Source organism: Chiloscyllium punctatum, chromosome 4 (genome assembly GCF_047496795.1).
Source record: "Chiloscyllium punctatum isolate Juve2018m chromosome 4, sChiPun1.3, whole genome shotgun sequence".
Classification (NCBI taxonomy): domain Eukaryota; kingdom Metazoa; phylum Chordata; class Chondrichthyes; order Orectolobiformes; family Hemiscylliidae; genus Chiloscyllium; species Chiloscyllium punctatum.
Window position 1 is genome coordinate 118,567,885 of NC_092742.1, and position 21,399 is coordinate 118,589,283.

Here is a 21,399-nt window from a genome sequence, read left to right on the forward strand (position 1 = left end):
CACCAGCTCTAGTTCTGCACACAAATCCACTAACTGCTTACATTATAACGAGGGTATTGGGGGACCTTTGGACATTCTGTCCACCGTGAGGCCATAAGACAGTCGAAATCTCCTTCTACAATAATGTGCAACGATGTAAGATAACTTACTTTGGAAGATGCATCTAACAAGACTTTTTAAGAGGGTGCGCCGGGTGGCAATAAACATTCAAAATACTGTATTATTTCCCATAGTTCAAGGCTTTGAGGATTATGATCCTTCCATGGGTGTTTAATACAATCTAGTAATTTAAATAGAAGATTCTTCCTATGCATTATAACCTTTCTCCTACTCATAGTATTAAAAGACGAGAAATAAACTCGATCAAACCCACCCTGCTGTAACTTCAAATGTTCCTTGTCATCAAGGTGCATCTCCTGCAATAGAGCAACATCCACCCTCTCTTTTTTAAGACGAGAAAGTACATTTTTCCTCTTGACTGGCAGATGGTTCCCCTTAATGTTTCAGGCACACCATTTAAGCACATCATTATCCATAACACACTGTAGCAACATTTGAACTCTCGACAGTTTCACATCAAATTACACATCGCAGAACATTAATGACAAAAGACTCACTGAGCCTAAAAACTGTACAAACTAAAACTACAACAACTAACAAAATCTAAAAACTGTCCAAAGCTAAACACATAAAAAACAAAGAACAAAACAAAATCCAAAGTACCAATGACACTTGATAGGGGAATTTACCACATCCCCCGCCCACTGGGGACGCTTACATATCCCAAAACTTTATCTTCTGCCCGCTACCAATATGGCATCTTGGGCAATTAATAACAAAAATCGGGCTTCAACTGCCCTGAGGTCGGCACTTAGTCATCACAACCACATTTGTAACTCCCTCCAGCTTAATCCACACCCCAGACACAAGCAAAGAAAGAGAAAATGAGTAGTAATACTAATGAAGAAGTTAAAAGACCTCTACCCATCCCTGACTCTAATTTAACACTGGTTAATACCAGAAAAATCCAACAAAATTTCTTTAAAAGAGGAACATGACTATCTAAATATCCAGCTTACTTTAAAATGACTACAAAGTTTTTGCTTTCTCTGGAGAGTCAGAAGAGTGTATGGATCCATTGAAAGCAATATGGAGCATCGCTGGGGTCCGTCAGGAATACTGAATCCCGAGTTCCCTTCCTCTTCTCTTGATATCATCAAAAGATTTTCTTTTCTGAATCACTGCTACTTAAAAGTCCTGAAAGAATTTAATCCTGGAGCTCTCGTGAATTAAAGCCATTGGAAACCACACTGAGCTTCCATTAGTCTTTGTTTATCCCCATAACTATGTAACTGCAAAGGCGTTGGTCTGAGTCTGACCTGCACGCCATAACCCGATGAACTGTCTTAGTCTTCACTCGTCCCTCTTCAGCTTCGAACTGAAGGAATCACAGCAGTCAGATCTAGAAAAATCTCATTGGCTGACCACTTGCTGTCTGGTCCAGCATACCCATGATGTGAACATTCTTCATCCTGTCCCTGTTCTCGAGGTGGTCATCTTGTTCAGCTAAGGTATGGACCTGTATTTCAAGGGGGAGGATCCTCTCCCGAGAGGAATCGACCGCGGTCTCTGTCAATGCAGTTCGGCGCTTGACATTGTCTGTTCTGTTTCCAAGGCTGTCAAGTTGCTGTTTTTGGAGCACGGCTGAGAGCGGCACTAGCCACGGCTGAATCCTTCTTCAATCATGGCTTCAATCATTTCACATACTTGGTGAACTCAGTCACCAAGGCCTGGTGAGTAACTGGGTCTGTGGAACGAGCAGAGTGGGTTGCAGCTACAGCCTCAGGCATGCTCGATGCTTCTGACGGGTGCACCGTGTGTTGGGACTTACTCGATCCTTCACCATGTTTGGCCATTTCCCTTTGACAAAACGGGATTAGTAAAGATTCTATTGCTATTTTTAGTGTTGAATTTTAAGTAAATGGCTGGGATGGGGTGGGTTAGAGATCCACTTGGCCTGTGCTGTGATGCAGAGCCCAGTAAAGCAGACCTTCCGGATCGTCGTCATCTTGGATTCCCCCTTAAAATTATATCGATATTATCATTTTGTTTTAACTTATATTCCTGGATGTTCTGGAGCCATGTCATTTGGTACCTTTGTCTACATTTCCCCCACAACGCACATTCCTGCTAATCCCCGATAATCCTTAACTCCGTTGTTATTTATGAATCTTCTGTCAGTGCCTCAAACATATTCAATATCTCTGCCTCCAATTTAGCATGGCCAATCCACTTTAAGCTGCGGATCTTTGGACTGTGGGAGGAAATTGGAGCATTGTGATGAAACCCACATAGATACCTGCATAGAGAATGCTCAAACTCCACACAGAGCGTCGCCCGAGGTTAGTATTGAGGCCAGCTCCCTGGGGATGTGAAGTAGCAGTGCTAACCACAGATCCACCATGCACATCCATTAGTTCTAGTAGTTACTTGGGGCTGACTAAAGAAATCTGCCTGACTTGTTCCTGTCACTGAACCTGACCCAGTCTGAGACCAGTATGATCGGCCATATCACCAACCTGGTTACATTTAAAATTTGTTGCGAGCAGTGGAGGAGTGTGACTAGAAAAAGAAACGGTGCCACCCTGCAACCTCAGTCAGAGCAATAATTAGGAAAATTCACCAAGTGGGCATTCATTCCAGTGGGAATTCTCTTTCCCAGAAGTTTGGGAGGGCTGAATCTTTATATTATATCGAGGCTGGCTTCATCTGAATTTCCGTAGACAGGTGAATCAGGGATAAGGTTGCATGGAGAGCAAAGTGCAGGTGGGAACACAATGGGATGAGCCGTGACCTTAATTACTGGTGGGGTAGTGTCAAAGGGCCGAATGGCCCCCTCGTGTCCCTCAGCCCTGTATTCTGATGTTTCATTCAGTCCTTCAGACCTGCTACACAGGGGCAGATCGAGGCCACTCCGATGGTTAGGTGCAGTTTTGGAAATGTACTTGGAAAATCCAGCCTGGGTCAGGAATCGACCCCCACCCCCAATCTCTCTTTCCAGGCTTCCCCTCTCTGTAACCTCTTCTCTAGATGTGGGTCATGTTACAGACCTAGATATGCTGGGAATACAGCCCCTATACCCCACTCACGGTTAACTCAAACAAATCACCTGCTGTCCATGAATGCAACATTGTGCAACACGACTCCAGGAAAATAACCAGTTAATTTCCAAAAGCATAACATGTGAAATTAATAAATAGTAACAGATGTAGGTCCTTCGGCTCCTCAGGCTAGCCCCTTCATTTATTAAGAACATCACTGATCTATTCCAGGGTTCAAATCCACCTTTTGCCGATTCCTGTATCCCTCCACATCTCTCTGGGTTAGGGAATTCCAGATATTCACTACAATCTGAGAGAATACATCACTTTGCATCTCAGATTGCAATCGATGTTCCTTTTTCGGTATCTATGTCCTCGAGTTCGACACTCTGCCCAGGAATGGAATCAACTTCTCAACATCTACCTTCTCAAGCCCACTCTGTATCTTGTATATTTCAACAGTATCACTTTTCATTCATTTAAACCCCAACGAATAATCACCTCACCATTATGGAGATTCTGAATAACTCCACCATTTCATCTCTGGAAGCCGGCTAATGATCCAACCTGGTTACTTGCTGCATCAGCATGTTGACTGTATGTTTCATACACTGGAAGACTCTAATCACTTTGTACTGCTCCTTTGTACTGCTCCATTAAATACCAGCCTGTCCTTTGGGTCTCAGCGTCTTCCACAAACTCGGATGTATATTGCATTCAGTTCCCTCCTTCAGGCTATCAGCATAGATTGTAAATAACTGATGCCATCGGACTGATATGTATGGCACTCCAGCAGATACACCTTTATCATAAGGATCCATTAATCCTGACTCTCCGATGTCTATGTGTTAACCAATCATCATCACATGTTAATACGTTATCCGTCATCCTACGATCTTCTGGCTTGAGTAAGATCTTTTATTCTGTCATACCTTGTGGAAAATCACTGAAAAGTCTCTTGTCAACCAGATCCGCTTTATCAAGTCCGCTTGTTACATTCTCAGGCATCTCCAGAAAAACTTTGCATGATTTTACAGGGCAAAGTACAATTTCCCCATTTGAGTTGGAGCAGCGGCCGAGTAAAAGCGAACCCGGGAGATTACAGCTATGGTAAGACAGTTTGTTTTAAAATTACTTACCTGTAGCGGGCAGCGGTGTTTTTTTTCTCTGTCTCTTCACAAAAAGAGCGGGAGCAGCAGAGGAAGTGACGGCAAGCAGAGGGGCAGCCGGGAAGAGAACAGTGAGTATAAATACTCACCCTTTAACACCGCAGAGACTTTTCACCGCAGAGAGTGGCGCGAGCTGGGCGGAAGTGAGGTTGGAGCGTAGAGCTGGTCGGGAAGGTAAGTGATTAGTATTTGAGTGGGGGAGAGGAGGAGAGCGCTAGCTATAGGAGACTCTCTAGTTAGTGGGACGGACAGGCGGTTCTGTGGACATGGGCGAGACTCTCGGATGGTTTGTTGCCTCCCGGGTGCCAGGGTCCGAGATGTCTCGGACCGTGTCTTCAGAATCCTTAAGGGGGGGGTGTGCAGCCAGAAGTCGTGGTACACATTGGCACCAACGACATAGATAGGAAGAGGGGTGGGGAGGTCATTCAAGAGCTCAGGGAGTTAGGCTGGAAGCTAAAAGCTAGGACAGACAGAGTCATCATCTCTGGGTTGTTGCCGGTGCCACGTGACAGCGAGGCAAAGAATAGGGAGAGAGTGCAGTTGAACACGTGGCTGCAAGGATGGTGTAGGAGGGAGGGCTTCAGATATTTGGACAATTGGACTGCATTCTGGGGAAGGTGGGACCTGTACAAACAGGACGGGTTGCACCTGAACCAGAAGGGCACCAATATCCAGGGGGGTAGGTTTGCTAGCACTCTTCCGGGGGGGGGGGGGGTTTAAACTAATTTGGCAGGGGGATGGGATCCGGACTTGTAGTCCAGCAAGTAAGCTAGCTGTGTGTCAGGATGTCCAAGACTGTAGGGAGGCTGTGGAGAAGGTAGCACTGACAGGGAATTCTTGCGGACACAGATGGGCTCAAGTGCGTATACTTCAACGCAAGGAGTATCAGAAAAAAGATGGGTGAACTTAAGGTGTGGATTGGTACCTGGGACTACGATGTTGTGGCCATCACGGAAACGTGGATCGATGAGGGACAGGAATGGCTGTTGGAGGTTCCTGGTTACAGATGTTTCAGTAAAATTAGGGAGGGTGGTAAAGGAGGGGGGGGGGTGGCATGGCTAATTAGAAATGGTATAATGGCTGCAGAAAGGAAGTTTGAGGGGGATCTGCCTTTGGAGGTAGTATGGGCTGAAGTCAGAAATAGGAAAGGTGCAGTCACCTTGTTGGGTGTTTACTATAGGCCTCCCAATAGCAGCAGAGATGTGGAGAAACAGATTGGGAAACAGATTTTGGAAAGGTGCAGAAGCCACAGGGTAGTAGTCATGGGCGACTTCAACTTCCCAAATATTGATTGGAAGCTCTTTAGATCAAGTAGATTGGATGGGGTGGTGTTTTTGCAGTGTGTCCAGGAAGATTTTTTAACTCAGTATGTAGATTGTCCAACCAGAGGGGAGGCCATATTGGATTTGGTACTCGGTAATGAACCAGGACAAGTGGTGGGCTTGTTAGTGAGTGAACATTTTGGTGATGGTGACAACAATTTTGTGACTTTCACCTTGGTTATGGAGAGAGATAGGTGCGCACAACAAGGTAGATTTTACAATTGGGGGAAGGGAAATTACAATGCTGTAAGACAGGATGTGAGGAGCATAAGTTGGGAGCATAGGCTGTCAGGGAAGGATGTGGTGGAAATGTGGAACTTTTTCAAGGAGCAGATACGACGTGTCCTTGATATGTATGTACCTATCAGGCAGGAAAGGAATGGTCATGTGAGGGAGCCTTGGTTGACGAGGGAGGTTGAATGTCTAGTAAAGAGGAAGAAGGAGGCTTACATAAGGTTGAGGAAACAGGGTTCAGACAGAACAGTGGAGGGATACAGGATAGCCAGAAGGGACCTGAAGAAAGGGATTAGGAGAGCTAAGAGAGGGCATGAAAAATCCTTGGCGGATAGGATCAAGGATAACCCCAAGGCATTTTATGCGTATGTGAGAAACCTGAGAATGACAAGAACGAGGGTAGGTCCGATCAAGGACAGTAGTGGGAGATTGTGTATTGAGTCGGAAGAGATACGAGAGGTCTTGAACAAGTACTTCTCTTCAGTATTTACGAACGACAGGGACCGTATTGTTGAAGAGGAGAGTGTGAAACGGACTGGTAAGCTAGAAGAGATACTTGTTAGGAAGGAAGATGTGTTGGACATTTTGAACACCTTGAGGATAGACAAGTCCCCCGGGCCTGACGGGATATATCCTAGGATTATGTGGGAAGCAAGAGAGGAAATTGCAGTACCGTTGGCAATGATCTTCTCGTCTTCACTGTCAACGGGGTGGTGCCAGGGGACTGGAGAGTAGCGAATGTTGTGCCCCTGTTCAAAAAAGGGAATAGTGATAACTCCGGGAATTACAGGCCAGTTAGTCTTACTTCTGTGGTAGGCAAAGTAGTGGAAAGGGTACTGAGGGATAGGATTTATGAGTATCTGGAAAGACACTGCTTGATTAGGGACAGCCAGCACGGATTTGTGAAGGGTAGGTCTTGCCTTACAAGTCTTAATGAATTCTTCGAGGAGGTGACCAAGCATGTGGATGAGGGTAGAGCAGTGGCTGTCGTGTACATGGATTTTAGTAAGGCATTTGATAAGGTTCCCCATGATAGGCTTATGCGGAAAGTAAGAAGGCATGGGATAGAGGGAAATTTGGCCATTTGGATAGAAAACTGGCTAACCGGTCGAAGTCACAGAGTGGTGGTAGATGGTAAATATTCAGCCTGGAGCCCAGTTACAAGTGGAGTTCCACAGGGATCAGTTCTGGGTCCTCTGCTGTTTGTAATTTTTATTAATGATTTGGATGAGGGAGTCGAATGGTGGGTCAGTAAATTTGCAGATGATACGAAGATAGGTGGAGTTGTGGATAGTGAGGAGGGCATTTGTCGTTTGCAAAGGGTTCTTAGATATGATGCAGAGCTGGGCTGAGGAGTGGCAGATGGAGTTCAACCCTGCCAAGTGTGAGGTTTTCCATTTTGGAAGAACAAATAAGAATGCGGAATACAGGGTTAATGGTCGGGTTCTTTGTCAGGTGGAGGAACAGAGGGATCTTGGTGTCTATGTACATAGATCTTTGAAAGTTGCCACTCAGGTGGATTGAGTTTGTAAGAAGGCCTATGGTGTATTATCGTTCATTAGCAGAGGGATTGAATTCAAGAGTCGTGAAGTGATGTTGCAGCTGTACTGGATTTTGGTTAGGCCACATTTGGACTACTGTGTGCAGTTCTGGTCACCTCACTTTAGGCAAGATGTGGAAGCTTTGGAGAGGGTGCAGAGAAGATTTACCAGGATGTTGCCTGGAATGGAGAATCGGTCGTACGAGGATAGGTTGAGAGTTCTCGGCCTTTTCTTGTTGGAATGGCGAAGGATAAGTGGTGACTTGCAAGAGGTTTATAAGATGATCACAGGGATAGATAGAGTAGACAGTCAAACATTTTCCCCGGGTACAACAGAGTGTTACAAGGGGACATAAATTTAAGGTGAAGGGTGGAAGATATAGGGAAGATGTCAGGGGTGGGTTCTTTACCCAGAGAGTGGTGGGGGCATGGAATGCGCTGCCCGTGGGAGTGGTAGAGTCAGAATCATTGCCGACCTTTAACTGGCATTTGGATAGGTACATGGATGGGTGCTTAATCTAGGATAGAAGTTTGGCACAACATCGTGGGCCGAAGGGCCTGTTCTGTGCTGTATTGTTCTGTTCTATGTTCTATGTTCTAAAACCACACTGACTCTGCGTAAAGCTTTCCTCAATGTCCATGCTGGCCAGGTTTTCCAAACTAAACTCGGCCCATCTGTTTTCATTTGGCCCATGTGCCTCTAAATGTTTCCCATTCATATGTTTGTCCAAATGAGTCTTAAATGTTGCAGCTGTACATGGATCTATCACTGTTCCTCTGGCAGCTCATTCCATACCCACACCACCCTCTGTTAAAACATTGCCTCCTCGTCCCTTTTAAATTTTCCCCCTTTGACCTGAAACCTTTGCCTTCTATGGTTGAACTCTCCCATCCTGTGGAAAAACCCTTGGATATTCACCAGATGCATACCCCTCATGATTTCATAAACTTCTTTAATGTCAGCCCAGAACCTTCTACACTCCATCTGATACTGACTTCAAGAACAAGCATTTAAACGTAACTGCTGCAAATTTGAAACTATATTAACATGACAGTAAAACAATACTCAGCCCAACTGTTATTTGTCTTTCCCTATATTACAATACTGAGGCAGCATGAAACGCTTACGAGTGCCAATAAGAAGTCACGCATCTGAATTTATTTGTCTAAAGGGGGTGATGATTTCGACCATGAAAACGTATTCTGTGGCCAGATCTATGTAATACCATATTGTCAACATTCCCCCTCCTGGCCTCCCTATGGCCTTGTGTGCTTGTGTCTTCCTTACCTTTCACTCAATGGAGAGAACCCCTTTCCCCTGTCACATCTTAATTTAAACCCGTTTTACATACTCTTCTTTTATCTTTTGTTGCGCCCTCTTTTCCCTGTCACCCATTCCCTATCTCTGGCAAGGGATTAAAAGCACATTTTCCAATCATTTTCAGTTCTGAAGAAGTGTCACACGAGACTTGAAACACTAATTCTGTTTCTCTGTCTCTGCAGATGCTGACAGACCTGCAGAGTTTATCTAGAAGTGAATTTGGGTACAGAACAAAATTTCAATTCAACAAATAACGATCAATACTGGAAATAAAAATACTAAAAATTGCTGGAGAAAAAGGGAGCTTTGTAGAAGGTTCATGGACCTGAAAGTTTAACTATCCCTTCACTCCAAAAAGTTCTGCAACATCTTTAGCAATTTCTTCAGCAATTTCTGTTTTTGAACAATTTTCAACGACATTTGTCAAAGATGCTCAAACATCCTGTCCAACATGGAGCGTTGTACACTGGGAACTGAACAGAAATGCATGGTGACAAGTTCCTTGACTCTGAAACTGCATTAGTCTGGCATCACTGACACTGCAGAGCTCTGAATCATGGTCAGGGAGAAAAACAGAAGGAAACACATTCACTTCAAATACAGAAGATGGCATTACTGAAAGGAAAAGATTCAGATTAGTACCTTAAATTGATTGAGTTAAAGTAACAAATTGGAGGCGTGACACCAAGGAAAGAATTTCAGCAGAATGAGAATATGAAAATGGAAGGGTTGCCGCATCAGAAACCAGAGTAGATCAGTGAATACAGGGCAGTTGGGTGAATGGGTCTCGGTGTGAACTAGGGGACAGGCAGTAGAATTGAAGCGTAGATATTGCAGCTGAAACTGGGTTATCATCTGATGCGGAAGGTCTTAGCAGCAGCAGAAGCAGAATTGTATTCAATGACAATCTGTATCCTTTCCCTCAGGATAATCTCTCAGTCCACTATTTCCATCAAGCAGATCTATGGTTCAGTGACGAGTGTGGGTGAAGATGCCAGGGTCAGTACCATGTGTATCTTTACCTGATGACAACCCATTAAAGCTACCGCAATTGACTGGTTACATTTGAAACAGCAGAACTAGCATCTGGTACAGAGGCAGAAATGATCCCACGACTAACAAATCAGATCTAAGCTCTGTCATACTGCCAAATCCAAGCATAAATGTCGATGAACCATTACACAACTTACTGGAGGAGAGGACACCACAAATATCCCCATCCTAAATAATGGAACAGTCCTGTAAGTCAGTGTAAAGGTCAAGTATGTGGTGTCTGCACTATCCTCAGTTAGACATGTTGAGTCGATAATCCACCTCACCCTATCATGATGCCCACAGAATCACACATGAAAGTCTTCAACCAATTCGATTCGCTGCAGGTGACATGAAGAAACAGCTGAACACGGTAGATACGACAAAGGCAATGGGCCCTGACACCATTCCTGCAGCAGGGCTGAAGATTTGTGCTGCACAACAAGCCGTGTCCCTGGCGAAGCTGTTTCATTCTAGTTCGAACTCTCACATCTCTCTGGCAATGTGGAAAATTACTCAGCTATGTCCAGTTCCCTAAGAGGGGAATAAATACAATCTAACCAATTACCACCCCATCAGTCCCATCACGACAGTAAATTGGTGGGAGTTCTTTTTTTTTTAACAGAGTTGCCAAGCAGCACAGAAATAACCAACTCAATGTGATTTCCGATAGGTCCCCATGTGGAGATAGTGCTGTTGTGGAATTGTCATTGGATTACTAATACAGACCAGGCTGAAGCTTGGGCAGCTGGTGCAATAATAAAAACAATTATTAGCATATCGAGATCTAAAATCTGGTGTCAGTAACAGTGATCTTGTGTCCAATGGTGATTGTAAACATCGATCTCCTTCCCCAATGTACTTTCAGGAAGTGAATCTCCCGTGCTTTCCTGGTCTGGCCTAAAAGTGTCTCCAGACACAGAGACATGTGATACACTCTTCAATGGTTTTTGAATCGGCCAAGCAAAATACTCAATTGTATCAAATGGTCCGAGGTCTTAAAGGATAAAACCGGAGAGAACACCCGGCCCCAAGCTTGGAGTCAGAAAAGGGAACAGGAAACATAGTCCTGTTGACCTTGCAGAGATCTCCTTCCGAACGTCTGACGGTTTATGACAATATTTACAGCGCTTTCCCAGACTGCACAGAAACATCGGGAAATGAGTCCGTCACACAACACCTTGCGCTTTCCCTGTGCTAGTTAATGGCCGAACATCTCCTTAATGCAGTTTTACGCATACAATATTCGTATGCCTTAATATGTTTAAACATTGTGAAATATAAAGTGAGAACTGCTGTAGTCCCTTCAGCCCATTAATGTTGCTCCTCTATTCAATATACTGGCAGCTCTCAGATAACACGTGTTGATTAAATACAATTTGGCTGCAATGTGATTCGTGAACCTTTTTCCATAAAGTGAATTCTCGTTCATTGTGACGCAATTCCTCACCGGGAACCAACTGAACAGCAAAACCCAGCCTCAGGATCCTCTGTCTGCAAAATGTACAATCAATGTGTTCAGCTAAAACAGGAATACAATCCGCTGTGGAAGCCTTGAAACTGAGCCTGTAACGGGGAATTGTAGTATCCACTTAGAATGAACTTTATTTCAAACTGTGGGGAGAATCTTGAGGGGAACTGGAATTTCCCCATCGGCATCACGTGTTCAGTCAGCCCCACGCACTTTCTGTTGAAGAGTGTGGTGAAAGGTACACTGCTGTAGTCAGTAACTGTAGTTTGAAAGTGTAACATTTAGAGGACAGTTTCATTACAATATGTGATTTAAAGATGTATTTTAGACTGTGCTAGTGAGTGTATTAGACTAAAATTAACTTTTGGTTTTACTGATATTTGGGGGGTTTGTCCCTTACCCTTTTTTCCCCATAGACGCCATTATTAATATTACACGATTTTCTACAACACAGTGTTGCACAGGAATACAGCTACTGCGTTATTGGAGAACAACTGGACTGATAGCTGATCTATCTTCACACGATACGCCTGCTCTCTCCATATCCCTATAATTTCCAGAAATCCTTACTTATATTCAGCGCCTTGGTTTCCACAGCCTGATCTGGGAAAGAGTATCCCTGGTTCGCCAGTCTCTGAATGCAGACAGTTATTCTCATCTCAATGCAAAGTGGCCTGTCTGTACCTAATACTGTGGCCCCTTGTTTTAGACGTCCAAGCCAGGGAATTACCGTCCCTGCTTCCAATCTGTCTCGTCCTGTCAGAGTTTTATATATTTCACTGTGATCACCACTCATTTTCCTAAACGGCATGGAATACAAGCCCAGTTGTCCCAAACTCTGCTCCAACAACAAGTCTGTCATCCCAGAGATCAGTCTGGTCATCCTTCACTGCTCTCCCTCAATGTCAGGTTTGTCCTTTGTTGGGTAAGGAGACCAAAGCTGCACACAATACTGCACAATGTTCGCGATGGGGTCTCACTAAGGCCCTGTACAGCTGCAGTAAGATACTCTTACTCCTGTACTCAATTCCCCTGAAATGAAGGTGAGTACACCATTTATCTGCCTACCTGCTTTCTGTTCCTGCAATATTGCTTTTAGTGACTGATTTCCAGGGAGATCCAAATTCATTTCAATGCTCCAATTCCCCACTTGCAGGTTTCGATGTACACTGGTCAGCGTGCCAATGCCATCCTCAGTATTGACTTCTGGCTTCAGAACTCACTGCCCTCGAGGGCTGCGCAGAAATAAACAAAAATGCAGCTTTAGTTCCTTTATAGAACAACATTTTTCAACCACGCCCTTTTCAAATGAGAGGCTGCCTTTTTATTGTTCCCATCAAAGTGCACAACATCTCATCTCCCCCATTGGTCTCCATCTCCCACGTATTTTCCCAGTAATTTCACTTGTCTCAGTCACTTTGGAGCTTTTTTACATCCCCCTCACCCACTCACATGCTGACATCTTTCAGTGCTGTCAGCAGAGTTGGGAATGTTGCATTTGAGCCCCTCAACCAAATACATGATGTGTATTGGGAATTGCTGGGGCCCAAGCCACGATCCTTGCTATATCCTCCTAGACTTCCATTTAAAAAAAAATAACATTGGTTTATTCCTACTCAGTGTTTCCTGCCAGCTCTCCCATTCTAAAACCATGACCATATATTAGCCTCAGTCCCACAGGATTCTAATTCGCACAATAGGCTTGGGCTTTATCAAAAATCTTTCTGAGATTCCACTCGTATTGCATTGATAGCTTCTCCATAATTTTGCTAAAAGCCACTTTCTCAAATATGATTCCCATTTCATAAATCTCTGTTGATTTTGTCTATGCCCATTAATTTCAGTCCGATACTTTCTCTAAACTGTTTAGTTGATAATTTCATTCTATTCCGTTTTTCTCACCAGACTAAAGTTCCCGAGAATTGCTAGGAAGTTTTCTTTTTTGTTTTGTTTTCCTCTGTGGTGGCATAACTGAAGTATTTGCTCCATCGTTCTGCTATTTCCCGGTCCTCAATTATCTGGTATCAAACTGTAAGAAAACTGCACATTTCTTTCTCTTAATTTTGCCATTAACATATTTTCAGAAAATATTACAAGTTCTGTCTTATAAACTTTGTTAAGATATTCTTCAGAATCCTATCAATTCCTATTTTAAGGTACTCAGTGATTGGCCTTCTACAGCCATACAATCACAGAAGCAAAGATACTGTACCATCAGAAATACAGCACGGTCTAAATGAGGCCCATTTCCCGATACGATACCTGTAGCCGTGAATCTTAAGGCATTTCAAGAGCACAACCGTGTATTTTGTAACGGTTTTGAGTTTACCATGACAACTCGCCTCTCAAGAATTGCATTTCAGACCCCAACAACGTGGGTGTAAAGCAATCCTCAAATCCTCACTAAACCGCAAACCCTTCATTTTATAAGTGTGGCCCTTTGACTAAACGGAACAGCTGTTATCCATCCACTCTGTCCATGCTCCTCGTAACCCTATGCTTCTGAATCACGTTCCCCTCAGCCTCCTCTCCTCCAGTCTAAACAACCAAAGCTTATCCAGCTTCTCTCCATAGCTGATATGCTCCATCCTGGTGAATCTTCTCTGCACACCCTCCTGTGCACTCACATCCTTCCTGTAATGTGGTTTCCAGAACTACACACAGTATTCCATGTTGGCCACACCAAAGTTCCGCATTGCTCTTATAATCTGTGCCTCAATGAATCAAGGTTATATTTACAGTCCCCTATGTTTTCCCAAATTGTGTATTAACCTGTCAATCACATTCAGGGATGTGTGTCGAAGCACCCTCTGAGCTTCCTAGTGTGCCTTCATTGAATCCTCCAAGGTCTGGTTCCTTCTTCCAAAGTGTATCACCTCATATTTATCAGGGTTACATTCCATCTGCCATTGAACTTCCGAGCTGACCATTCCATCTGTATCTTCACGTAAGTTAAGGCCTTCCTCCTCACTGCCAACCAACCGGCCAATCTACGTATCAAACAAAAACTTACTTCTCACACTCCCCACCCCTCGTCCATATTCACAGCGACATCATTTATGATTCCCACAAATATTAAAGTTGAAAATCACACAACATGAGGTTAGAGTCCAACAGGTTTGTTCGGAGGCACTAACTTTCGAAGCGCTACTTCTTCATCAGGTGATGGTGCGCTTTGATGAAGAAGCAGCACTTTGAAAGGTAGTGCCGCCGAATAAACATGTTGGACTATAATCTGTTGTTATACGATATATAGCATTCTCCACCTAGTCCAACTCCAGCACCTCCGAATCACAAATAATAAGGGATACAGCACTGATCCCTGTGGTATACCATTGGACACTGGCCTCCAGTCACACAAGCAGCCGTCTACCAACACCTTCTGTGTCCTACCACTAAACCTCATTTGGATGCAATTTGGCAACTCATTAATGAGTCCTATCTGTTCCCTGTTTCTTCTGATTCCCCTGGGCACACTTGTATATTTTCTGGGAATTCTCCCTAATCTTGCCCTGCCAGCAGGTTTCCATGCCCCTGTGTTAGTTAGTCCCCTACGCGTACAAAATTTCATCCTTATTGCAGCCTTAAATGGTCGTCCTTTATCCTGCCATTATTTCCCTTGATTGTGTATTAGGCAGCCGGAGAAACATCCTTTTAATTTCCAACTTGTCACATGTTTTGTGACTTTTATAAATTTCACAGTGACCCATCTCTCATTCTTTGAAACTCTAGAGAACACATCACGCAATCTCGCCAATTGAGGGATTAATCTGGAGAATGTCCAGTGAACTTCCTCTGTGGTCAGTATAATCTTTCTCAGATTTGATGACCAAAACTGAACTCACTATTCCAGGTACAGTACTCACCAACACGCTGTTAAACTGCTTCAACATGTCTTTACATCTCTATTCTGACTCCCTTAAAGGAAAGGAATCCAAACTTTCACTTACCATTTGCATATATTCCTCCAAATACCCTTCACATTCATTGCATTTACAAACTCATTGTGTGAGTTCTTATAGAAAGCCTTCTGATAATCTAAAATATGCCAATTGTACTGGTTGCCCATTATCTATGCTGTAAGAATCAACTTCAAACAATTCCAAAGCTTGTCAAGTATGATTTCCCTTTCAGAAATACATACTGATTCTCTCCAATGTTGCTGTTAATTTCTAAATAAAGAATATCACATCCTATATGATAGATTCCAACAGTTTCCCCACAAATGTCAAGTTAATTGGTCTGCAGTTCTCCACACTATCTCTTCTTAACTTTGTAGATGCTTGGATCACTACCGTTCATCCATAGTGCTTGGTTCCAGACTATGCAGAATGCACTGGGTAATAGAACACAGTCATTGACAGTGCAACGAATACTTCTATTAGTGGTTTATTTCTGAAGATTTTGGTATGAAGGACATCTGGTTTGTCAAGGTTAGCAATGTTCAATCCAGCTGTACGTTCAAGTAGAGCCTTGTTACTGATATAAATTGACTTTATGTCTTTCGATCCACAAGTCCAATATGATGATGTCGTATTTCTGGGTGATTTTCTGGATCTTCCTCCATGAAGACAGATGCGAGGTAACTGGTTATTTGCTTGGCCATTTCCCTGTTATCGATAATAAGCTCGTCTCTCCTAATTGCAGATTTCCATATTTGACTTTGCTTTTTCTCTTTCCTTTGAAATATAGACCATAGATTTATGCAGTTTTTGTGTTCCTGTTTGTTTGTATGCATGTTCGCTTTTTGATTTCCTTACCCGTTTCATGGCTCCCCTTTTCTGGATCATACATTTCTGAGAATTCTCAGGATTCCACAATGTCTGGAATTCTTTTGAAGTCACTTCCTGTGATTAATATAATCTTTAATTTATTATGCTAATCATTGTTAACTCACTTTCTCACTCTTGGGTGTTTTACCTGAAATAAATAGACATATTTTTCAGACTTTGTAGTATTTCTGTAAATCTCCTGGTCCTGACCATATATATTCAGGAACACTGCAAGAGGACAGGAAAGAAATAGCGGGGGCCCTGATTGGTACTTTTGCATCATCGGGAGCCAATGGGTGACGTCCTGGAGGACTGGAGGGTAGTGAATGCTGTGCCGTTATTCAAGAAGGGCTACAAATAGAAACCGGGGAACTATAGACCAGTAAACCTAAAATCTGTCGCAGAAAAGTTGCTTGAGAAGATTCTGAGGGATCAGATATACATGCATTTGGAAAGACAGGGCCTTGTGAATGGGGGATTATGGCTCACAAATTTGTTAGACTGCTTTGATAAAGTGACCAGTAACTTTGGTAAGGGCATGGTTGTATATATAGTCTATATGGATTTCAGTAAGGCCTTCAATAAGGTTCCCCATGGTACGCTGCTCTGGAAGGTTAGATCACATGGAATTGAGGGGGAGCTGGCAAATTAGGGCCAAAATTGGATTGATGATAGGAAGAAGAGGGTAATCGTGAAAGGATGCTTGTCGGACTGGAGGTCTGTGATAAGTGGAATGCCTCAGGGGTCGGTGCTGGGACCATATATTCATACATTACACATATCTATGATTTAGATGAGAATGTACAGGCATGATTTGTAAGTTTCAAGGTGACACTAAAATAGATGGTATCGTGGACAGCGAGGAAGGTTATCAGAAATCTCAGAAATTACAGCAGTACCTTGGTCAGGTGGGGAAGTGTGTGGAGAAATGATAAATGGAGTTTAATTCAGATGAGTGTAAGTTCTCGCATTTTAGAAAGTCAAATCAAGGCAGGAGTTTCATGGTGAATGGCAGGGTCTTAAGGAGTGCAGGGGAACAGAGTGACCTTGGAATTCAGGTGCACGGTTCTCTGTAAGTGGAGTCCCAGGTAGACAAGGCACTGAAAAAGGCATTTGACTCACTGGCCTTCATCAGTTAGAGCACTGAGTATCGAAATTAGGGAGTTATGTTGCAGTTGTGCAAGATGTTGGCGAGTCCATACTTGTAGCATCATGTTCAGTTTTGTTCACTTTGCTCGAGGAAGGATGTTATTAAACTGGAAAGAGTGCAGAAGAAATTTACAAGGATGTTGCCAAGACTCAATGGTCTGAGTTATAGTGAGAGGTTGAACAAGCTGGGAGATTTTACTTTAGAATGTATGAGGCTGAGGGGGATCTGATAGTAGTGTATAAGATCATGGGAGACATGGATAGAGTCAATGCACTCAATCTTTTTTTTCCCCAGGATTGGGCAATCACGGACTAGAGGGCATCAATTTAAGGTCAGAGGGGAAAGAGTAAAAGGGAACTTGAGGGGCAATTTCTTTTACACACAGGGTGGTATGCATATGGGATGAGCTGCCAGCAGAAGTTGTTGAGGCGTGTACATTCACAAAACTTAAAATGGATTTGGACAAATACACAGGTAGGAAAGGATTAAATTGATGCCCTCTAGGATTAGAAGGATACAGGGAAATGGCGGGGAAATGGGGTTAGTGTGAATGGATGCTTTTTCCGGGATGGACCAGTTTGGGCCGAATGGCCTGTCTCCGTGCAGTAAGAGTATATGGGTCTAACAACCATTGTTCTCCTACTGAATGTTATATTGTATTTTCCCAATTCACTGGAGCGAACTTGACCCTCTAACCTCTGGGCTTCCATGATGTTTGACCAGAATGTTCAAACATTCCACATTGAATACAGACGCCGTGTAAAATACGACATATTAATGTCACTATTCCTCCAAAGCTGCTTCAGAGGAAGGTTAGTAATTAGTTCTTCCAACCACACAATAGACAATAGACAATAGACAATAGGTGCAGGAGTAGGCTATTCTGCCCTTCGAGCCTGCACCACCATTCAATATGATCATGGCTGATCATCCTTAATCAGAATCACACAACACCAAATCCGAAATAATCTGCTCTCTAGTTTGGTTCACAACATCCTCTCCAACCTACCTGATATACACTTATGGAATTTATATTTCACAACATTAGTAGTCACTTAGTTAACTCAGTTTCGATGCAACTTGACACCATCCATTATTACTGCAGAACCCACGAGTATTTGTTACTCATTCACAGGATGAGGGCTTAGCTGGATAACCAGCATTTACTGGCCATGCCAGACGGCATTTAAGAGTCAACAGCCTTGCCTTGGTTCTGGAGTGACATGCAGGCTAGACCAGATAAGAACAGCCGTTTCCTTCCCTAAAGGACATCAGTGAACCAGATGAGTTTTTTCCAACAATCAGGAATGGATTTCTGATCATCATAAACCCTTGATTCCAGATACTTATTGAACTCAAATTCCACAATCTGCTATGTCAGGATTTGAATCCATGTCCCCAGAACGTTACCTGGGTCTCTGGGTTAAGAGCCCAGCGGTAATATCACGATGTCATAGTTTCCCTTTTAGTATAGTTGCATATATAATTTCCAGAGCATATGATGCAAAATATTTGCGCGACAGTTTTGGTTCAGATATATAACACACGTTTGTTTCTCCTTGCTATTTGTAGGACCCACCCAAACTCATTCTGTGGAATCTGAGGGACAGAGCCTGTGTCGTTATTTGTGATAGACTTGGATAAGACATTTGGGGAGGCTCACCTCGATGCTGAGATGATCTGAAGACATGTCCAGCAATATAGGACAAGCATGAAAATCCATTCCGCTCTGTCAGGTTAAGTGTCACCGTATATTCTCACTGCTCCCTCACACTCACTGTATGTCTCTTATAGCACCTCTCCTCGACCAAGACTCACACTCCAATAAGGCTCAAGCACGACCACACTCACTGTTGAATTCAGCAGCTTCGCTCCCCCACATTTTCTGACGCTGATGCAATAGCCCCGCACACTAATAGCACTACAGGGATACAACACTATGGACAGACTCCCTCCAGCCACCTCACCATGTCACACCTCACCTCGTCCAGCACTAACAGCAGGGCCATCCACTCCCACCCTCACTCATTCCCTCCCTTTCTCCCATTCCAGGAGAAACAGCCTGGAATGGGACAGAACGGGCCACGCCGGGTGATGGAGTGCCCGATATCCGTTCCCTCATATCCCTACCCTGATATGTGGGGAGGATCCTGGACAGAGCCGGAGAGGGCCAAGAGGCCTTGTGTGGAGATTCTGAAACATCCACGTCCCACCAACCTAATAAGGAGCAGTGTTTAGTAAAGAGCAATTTTCAATTCAAACCTACTGTTAGTTCCAACCTCATCTCTCTCACTCACAGATGAACAGATACCCCATTGCACAAAGATGCAGGCATTGAAATACACAGACGTATTGGTAAATACCCCAATATACTAACATACACAATGCATACAAGGAGATAAGCATGCACACACGTAGAAGCACACAATGGCATAAACAGTCATACACAAATAGACACAAACACAGACAGAAACACACAGGCTGATACAAAGACAGACAGACTTAGTCACACAAATACAAAAATAACAAGTACATGGACACACACACACTTAAATACACATTAAGACACAGACACGAGTGCCATTAAGACACAAATAAATAATGTTTAGATTTATAAGGAGATCAAGGATTCTGGGAGAAGGTAGGAGAATGATGTTGAGGAACATATTAGAAATGACTGAATGGCATATCAGACTCGATGGACCAAATGGTTTAATTCTGCTCCTTTTTGTAATGCTCGTGTGGTGTTATGCTATCAGGTATTCTCTTCCTGAGACAGCAGCAGCATATTTGTTCGGAAACAGTCAGTGGTAATGTGGGAAAAGATTGGAGGGCAGAATGGTGAATGTCTATTCCTAGTTATTGTACCACTATATCTAAAAAGGGGCAGTGATTTGATATGAGGTTAACACAGTTTTTTTAAAAAGTGTCCCACAATGAAAGAAGATATCCCTTTCCCTTTACTGTTGTGTTATCTGTGGTGTCCTCAAAGGGAATTACTTCACGCTTTTCCAGCTTGAATTCCATCTGCCACTTCTTAGCCCAGCTCTGCATTATGTCAATGTCCTGTTGCAATCTACAAATGTCCTGCAAACACCCATGTACCACTTCACAAACCTACGTGTCATCGGCAAACTTACAAACCCACCCTTCCACTTCCTCATCCAAGTCAGTTATAAAAATCATAAAGAGAAGAGGTCCCGGAACTGATCTCTGTGGGACACCACTGGTCCCTTTCAGTGATCTAGCTCCCCTAACTCTGTGTAAGGGAATTCTTGACATTCACTATCCTCTGTTTGAAGAAAACATTCTCTGCTTCTGCACCATGATCTATTGATATGAACAAAAGAGGAAACTCGAGGGATTAGACAGAGAGACTGGCCCTGAACTCAAGGCAGTATTAGACTGAGGTTGACATCAAGGAGTCTGAGGAAAATCGCACTTATTGAGAATTGATTACGACCTCATCTATTGTTTGAAATCATTCACAGCACAAGAGAAGATGTTTATCATCAGTGGACATCAGTCACCACAGTCTTAGGGCATCACTTCAGGAGAACCTCAGAGTAGCTCCCTCAGCCCAGGCATCCCCAGTTTGTCATCATAGAATCCTTATAATGTGGAAGGAGGCCATGCATGTCATTGAGTCCAAAGTGAGCCAAATTGGGGGTATTCACTGACGTTTACATAGTTTTCAGAACAAGGTGACCCTCCTCAGCTCTTGAAGCAGTCTGTGTCCATGTGTAACAAGAACTGGACACCATTCAAGATCGTGCTGTTAAAGTCTGGGTAACATTCATGTACCAGCACTGCTAGACATTGTACATTTCCACAGTAAAAGGTGCAGCTCATTCGGCACCTCAATCTGTGTTCACAAGAATATGTGGAAGTCATTCAACCCATCAAACTATTGGACAAGATGTGTGATACTTCATTCAGCCCGACCTGCCAAATACACAGTAGGAGAAGAAATCTGTTCACTCCCTCACTTACAAGGGATCAGAAAGAGAGTGTTTTGCACCTGGAGATACTTACTGAGGGACAGAAAGCGGTCATTCAGCTTCTCAAGTCAATAACCGAGGAACAGGAAGGTCTCAGAGATGTTCCAGCTTCACAATCAACTGGAGCAGGGACTAAACAGATAGACTGCACCATCTTGTTCCTCGTGGCTTAATTGCTCATAGTACATATGTGTAACTTTAACATGGTTTTCTGACAGTAGGAATGAAGCCAACTTTTTGAACCATTCATCAAGGTGTCTTGCATCTCCATGATAGTAGACCCATG